This window comes from Eucyclogobius newberryi, unplaced genomic scaffold (assembly GCF_026437365.1).
Source record: "Eucyclogobius newberryi isolate DKJ021-1_F unplaced genomic scaffold, fEucNew1.0.hap1 SCAF_176, whole genome shotgun sequence".
NCBI lineage: Eukaryota > Metazoa > Chordata > Actinopteri > Gobiiformes > Gobiidae > Eucyclogobius > Eucyclogobius newberryi.
The window spans coordinates 112,670-120,000 of record NW_027315808.1 but is presented as its reverse complement, the minus strand read 5'-3'; positions in this window follow the sequence as shown (position 1 = coordinate 120,000).

Sequence of the window (7,331 nt, the reverse complement as noted above, 5' to 3'; positions counted from 1 at the left end):
AAACTGTAACTAAAATTTCAGAAATCTCCCATATTTAAAATTTCTGCCGTTTGCGCAGATAAAGTCCGAATTGCATCAAATTAGAATCAGTTGTTAAACTCTTTGCCCTAAACCTACTTGAAGTGAAATTAATTAATTTGGCGCGACAGCGCCCCCTATAGATTTTATATGGAGGTTAAATGTTTAGTTTTGCGAAATTATCTGAAATTTGACACACAACTTAATTTTAGCATCCCCATCAAAAAAGTAAATGAGACCCATGTCATAATTGTTATGGCTTTGCCGTAGCGATGATCGAAACCTCCCATGTTATTCCAATGGGGAAATCACCAGAACATGCTTACACTTATAAATACTTTCACCAACTCCTCCTAGGGCGTCAGCCCTATTAACGTGAAATTTGGGGAGACTCATCTTCAGGTGTGGACCATCAAAAGTTATCCTAATTTTTATTCTAAGAGTCACGGTCTGTGCGTGAAAGCCGCACATTTTGCCAAGAATTCAAAATAAAATTGCTTTTTGATGGTAAAACAAAGGGGAGAAGATGTGACAGCGTCACAGATTCAGCAGTAGGCGTAATAAAAGGACAATTGGGGCGCGTTAGCGCCCCCTCCTCTTGCGGCGTGGCGGCGGCGTAGCGAGGGCCGATCATTGCCGCTTGCGGCTATATTGTACATTTATTTTTATTTTTTCATTATATTTTTACTTATTGCATTGGGTGTGATCATATTCAAGATGACATGTTTTCTGATGACGTCTTCCTGGTTGGTTTGGTCCTGGTTTAGTCTTGTCTTAGTTTAGTTCCATATTTAGTCCCAGTTTCGTCTACATTTCAGCCTTACTTCTTAATTATTAACTCACTGCAAACAGAGTTTTTTTTTACCAGGACAACAAAGTATCTGCTAATAATACATCTATAATTACATGGATGCGTTTCTGTTCACCGTGGCAGACAAATGCTTGGGTGTTTCTGTGGTCAAACGATCGGCCAAAATGCCATCGACGGCTGAAAATAAACCATAGACACAGAGTATTTTTAGACACACTTTCGATGGACGGATAATGGAAACTCGAGACGTTGTTCAGCCTGAATCTACTTTGGGCTTGTGTGAAAATAACAGTCCATGTGCTTACATTTGTGTGTTTATATGTTTATGTTTTATTCTGCTCTTGAATGATCCGTATGGTGAACTGTTCATTTACTCTCCAGCTTTATAACGGAAACAGAAATGGAATTGAGGTGTGCTGCACAGCCCTTTAGTCCTCTGTCCCGAGTCACTGAGAGAACCTCCCACTTTTTCACTGGTGTTTTTTGAGGTTCATGAAATGATCAATTTGCTATTCTAACTTTGTTTTAAGGGATAAACATTGAAAATCCTAAAGTTTCATAGCAATCTTTCTTTTATCTAAGTATATCATTGACGCACATTTTCTACAATTTGAGTCAGGTCGAGTCAGGTCTGCCCAGTCCTAAAACAAACTTTTACACGTGTCTGAGACCAGAAGTCTTAAACCACGTACCACATCGTTCTAAATATTAAGCAGGCGTCTGAGATCTGACTACATCAGGTTTTGACCACAAGGTCTAACAAACTTCTAAAGCAGGTTTAAATTTCTCAAACCAGGGCTAAATCAGGTCTGAAAACCGGTCGGAGAAATAATGGAAGCAGCAGTGCAGAGAAATGAAAGAAGAGGAGACAGTGGATCAAACGACCTTTGATAGTCACAGCGGCTCTCATTAAACAGAGAGAGAGAGGGGGGGAGAGAAGAGAGGGAGGAGAGAAGAGAGGGGGGGAGAGACGAGAGAGGGTGGAGAGAGGGGGGAGAGAGAAGAGAGAGGGTGGAGAGAGGGGGGAGAGAGAAGAGAGAGGGTGGAGAGATGGGGGAGGGGGGAGAGAGGGTGGAGAGATGGGAGAGAGGGTGGAGAGAGAAGAGAGGGGGGAGAGATGGGGGAGGGGGGAGAGATGGGACAGGGGGGAGAGAGAAGAGAGAGGGGGGAGAGAGGGTGGAGAGATGGGGGAGAGAGAAGAGAGAGGGGGGAGAGAGGGGGGAGAGATGGGGGAGAGAGAAGAGAGAGGGGGGAGAGAGAAGAGAGAGGGGGGAGAGAGAAGAGAGAAGGGGGAGAAGAGAGGGAGGGATAGGAGGGAGAGAGAGCGAGGGGGGAGAGAAAGGGGGAGGGATGCGAGAGAGAGGGGGAGATACGCGAGAGGGGGAGAAGCGAGGGAGGGAGGGATGGGAGAGAGAGAGCGAGGGAGGGAAGAGAGAGTGAGGGGGATGGGAGAGGGGGGAGGGATGGGTGAGACAGAGAGAAGGGAGAGAGAGAGTGAGAGGGAAGGGGGAGAGAGAGAGTCTTTACTAACTTTTAAACATCACTACAATCATTAACTTATATTCTATATAAAACATATTTGCAGAAATGATGGAGGTTTGACCTTCATGTTTGAGATCATGGAGCGTGTCACAAACTCATGAAGACCTCCTGTGCTCGAGCTCCTTCTTCTGAGACAACACTGGAAAAGGCCCACTCAGAATCTGGTCACATGACTCATAAACATATAATTATAACTAAAGATGAATCCAAAAATCGATCATTTCCTGATCGAGAAACACACACTTAGAAGTCTCCTAATTAAACGATCAAAAGAGTTCAAAGTTCATTTGATGGTGTGTGATTACTGAAGCTCGCGTCTGTCCTTGTGTCTCCATGTCCACTGTGGCTGGCTCCAGAGCAGGGTCTGGAGGAGGAGGGGGAGGAACAGGGGGAAGAGGAGGAGGGCGAGGAGGAGGGCGAGGTCAGAGCAGAGCGTCCCAGTGTGAAGCTCTCTCCTGTGGACTGCACCATCTGGACCTCAGGCTGACCAGGACGCCACACGACCAGAGCTGCAGAGGAGAGAGAGAGGGGGAGAGGGAGGGAGAGAGGGGGAGAGACAGAGGGAGGGAAGGAGAGAGAGGGAGGGAGGAGACAGGGGGACACAGAGGGAGGGAGAGAGAGAGAGGGGAGAGAGGGCTGGAAGGAGGGAGAGAAAGAAAGAGAGGGAGGGAGGGAGGGAGAGAGAGAAAGAGAGAGAGGGAGGGAGACAGAGAGAGAAAAAGAAGGGAGGCGAGAGAGAGGTGGGGAGAGGGAGGTAAGGAGTGAGTGAGAGGGAGGGAGAGGTAGAGAGGGAGGGGGAGAGAGGGAGGGAGGGAAAAAGAGAGAGGGAGAGGGAGAGAGAGAGAGAGAAAGAGGGAGGAGGGAGGGTAAGAGGAAGGGAGAAGGCAGGTGGTTAGAGAGATAGAGAGAGGGGGGAAGAGAGGGAGTGGGCTAAGAAGGGGTTAAAAAATGGGAAAGAGAAGAAGAGTGAATGGGGGGGAGAAACAGAAGGTGAGGTAGAAGGGGAGGACGAGGGAGTAAAGATGGAAAAGATTGAGTCTTAGATTATACTTTACATGAGTCGTCCCTCTGGAGCGTCCAATGGGAACTCCTCCTTCTGTCTGAGGGAGGAGCTAACCACACCCAAACTAACAGTAACTAGTTTACAGTAACTATCTGTTTTTGATTAAGTCTGTTGAACTTCTCGAGTCTTATTTCATCAAACATGAAAATATGTACCTTCAAATTCACTCCAAAACTCAGATGTAACTCAAACATTGCACCGTTCATAACTCTATCTTCCTGCAGGAGGCGCTGTGCTGAAGCCGGTGTGAGACTGACCTGCAGGAGGCGCTGTGCTGAGGCCGGTGAGCGTGAGACTGACCTGCAGGAGGCGGTGTGCTGAGGCCGGTGAGCGTGAGACTGACCTGCAGGAGGCGCTGTGCTGAGGCCGGTGAGACTGACCTGCAGGAGGCGCTGTGCTGAGGCCAGTGAGCGTGAGACTGACCTGCAGGAGGCGCTGTGCTGAAGCCGGTGTGAGACTGACCTGCAGGAGGCGCTGTGCTGAGGCCGGTGAGCGTGAGACTGACCTGCAGGAGGCGCTGTGCTGAAGCCGGTGTGAGACTGACCTGCAGGAGGCGCTGCGCTGAGGCCGGTGTGAGACTGGCCTGCAGGAGGCGCTGTGCTGAGGCCAGTGAGCGTGAGACTGACCTGCAGGAGGCGCTGTGCTGAGACCAGTGTGAGACTGACCTGCAGGAGGTGCTGTACTGAGGCCAGTGAGCGTGAGACTGACCTGCAGGAGGCGCTGTGCTGAGGCCGGTGAGCGTGAGACTGACCTGCAGGAGGCGGTGTGCTGAGGCCGGTGAGCGTGAGACTGACCTGCAGGAGGCGCTGTGCTAAGGCCGGTGAGACTGACCTGCAGGAGGCGCTGTGCTGGGGCCAGTGAGCGTGAGACTGACCTGCAGGAGGCGCTGTGCTGAGGCCGGTGAGCGTGAGACTGACCTGCAGGAGGCGCTGTGCTGAGGCCGGTGAGACTGACCTGCAGGAGGCGCTGTGCTGAGGCCAGTGAGCGTGAGACTGACCTGCAGGAGGCGCTGTGCTGAGGCCGGTGAGCGTGAGACTGACCTGCAGGAGGCGCTGTGCTGGGGCCAGTGAGCGTGAGACTGACCTGCAGGAGGCGCTGTGCTGAGGCCAGTGAGCGTGAGACTGACCTGCAGGAGGCGCTGTGCTGAGGCCAGTGAGCGTGAGACTGACCTGCAGGAGGCGCTGTGCTGAGACCAGTGTGAGACTGACCTGCAGGAGGCGCTGTGCTGAGGCCAGTGAGCGTGAGACTGACCTGCAGGAGGCGCTGTGCTGAGGCCGGTGAGCGTGAGACTGACCTGCAGGAGGCGCTGTGCTGAGGCCGGTGAGCGTGAGACTGACCTGCAGGAGGCGCTGTGCTGAGGCCAGTGAGCGTGAGACTGACCTGCAGGAGGCGCTGTGCTGAGGCCGGTGAGACTGACCTGCAGGAGGCGCTGTGCTGGGGCCAGTGAGCGTGAGACTGACCTGCAGGAGGCGCTGTGCTGGGGCCAGTGAGCGTGAGACTGACCTGCAGGAGGCGCTGTGCTGAGGCCGGTGAGCGTGAGACTGACCTGCAGGAGGCGCTGTGCTGAGGCCAGTGAGCGTGAGACTGACCTGCAGGAGGCGCTGTGCTGAGGCCGGTGAGACTGACCTGCAGGAGGCGCTGTGCTGAGGCCGGTGAGCGTGAGACTGACCTGCAGGAGGCGCTGTGCTGAGACCAGTGTGAGACTGACCTGCAGGAGGCGCTGTGCTGAGGCCAGTGAGCGTGAGACTGACCTGCAGGAGGCGCTGTGCTGAGGCCAGTGAGCGTGAGACTGACCTGCAGGAGGCGCTGTGCTGAGACCAGTGTGAGACTGACCTGCAGGAGGCGCTGTGCTGAGGCCGGTGAGCGTGAGACTAACCTGCAGGAGGCGCTGTGCTGAGGCCGGTGAGCGTGAGACTGACCTGCAGGAGGCGCTGTGCTGAGACCAGTGTGAGACTGACCTGCAGGAGGTGCTGTACTGAGGCCAGTGAGCGTGAGACTGACCTGCAGGAGGCGCTGTGCTGAGGCCGGTGAGCGTGAGACTGACCTGCAGGAGGTGCTGTGCTGAGGCCGGTGAGCGTGAGACTGACCTGCAGGAGGCGCTGTGCTGAGGCCGGTGAAACTGACCTGCAGGAGGCGCTGTGCTGGGGCCAGTGAGCGTGAGACTGACCTGCAGGAGGCGCTGTGCTGAGACCAGTGTGAGACTGACCTGCAGGAGGCGCTGTGCTGGGGCCAGTGAGCGTGAGACTGACCTGCAGGAGGCGCTGTGCTGAGACCAGTGTGAGACTGACCTGCAGGAGGCGCTGTGCTGCAGACACGTCCCACTGTTTGGACAGAAGAAGCGTCACAGGACAGAGAGGAGCAGAAATGTGCTGCCAAACGGAATGTATCCATATTTCTCCCACATTCACATGGACCTGGAGGAGGATTGAATGAAACTGCACATGTGCTGGAGTTTAACCCACAGCCACCAACAAACAGTTTGGCTCTACACTGTTTTAAAGGTGCAGTGTCTAAAGTCCTAAAATGTGATTTACTTTTGAACGTTCTCATTGGAGATAGATAGGTTTAATGCCAATATTATGTCCTGGTACGAGTCAGGTTTGTGGAGAGGCGGCTCACCGTGAGGACACGTGTTTTACTTTGATTGTCAGTGCCACAAAAACATCCAAAATGGTCAGTTTTTGGCTCAAAAGTCCCACAATGGGGCTTTATATTAACACCTTCATGCAAAGTTTGTGTTTTTATTGTTGAAAACCGTCCAAATGTGTCTGAGTTTGTTTAACAGTTGCACAGTAGGGGGCGGGGATAGGGGGTAGGTGACCACTGAAATAAACTGATTTTAATGACTAAAAGAAATCATATCTGAAGAGCAAATGTTCCAGTAATTTAATAAAGTCAGGATAAAGCTTTTGTCACTCGCAGTGATGGAAAGTAACAAAGTATAAAATTAAAAGTACTGCACTAGCTCAGTACAAAATGCAGTACTTCTTCCACTGGTCAAATGTAGATTTACTCACAGTTGTAAAAGGAACAGACACTTTTTCTCGAGTGAGAGACGTTACTGTTACTGCACTTTACGTGTTTGGTCCTCAAATATCTTTCAAATGCTCCGGATTTGAAGTTGCTTCCAGATTTGATCAAGAGCTAAAAGAATAATTCTTTTGTCATGTGTGTGTTAAATGGTCACATTTAAACATTTACACATTTACACATTTACACTGTTACACATTTACACATTTGTGACTGACCGTGGCTAAACCAGTTACATGTCTACCCGGAGACATTTTGAGTTATTCACAGATTCTGAAAGTGTGAATTCAAAGCTTTCCAATGATGTCTCACTCATGTAGATCTGATAATATTTGAGTAAGTTGTGGTCATTTGAATGTATACAACTCTCAAAACCTTTCACTGAGAAAACGGCCTCTAAAGTTTCTCACCGGAGTGAGCCCAGAGTCACAGGGGGGCTCATTTGCATCTCATTGAGATAAGCCCTCCCCCCTGTCACACTGACACCACCTCCCCCTACAGCTGTCACTGAAGACTCAAGAGGAGTGTTGTTATTGATGGTAACTGGACTTGAATCAGAATTAGAAGTTACTATATTAAAATGGAAATACTTGGCCCTGAATAGCATCAAAGAATCAGAATGAGAATAGGGTTCATTGCATTTGTTGATAAACATAATTCACAGGTGATTCAGTGCACCAACAATGGTGCACTGAATGATTCAACACAAACAACAAAAGATAAGATAAGATAACCTTTAATGTTACAACGCAGTAGATACAGGGGGAAAGGACAGTAACTTATAGGAAGTTTAAAAAACACTCTTAATAGAAGAACTCTTATAAACAGATGCCAGGACCAGGTATACGAACTGCAACGGGTCCATGG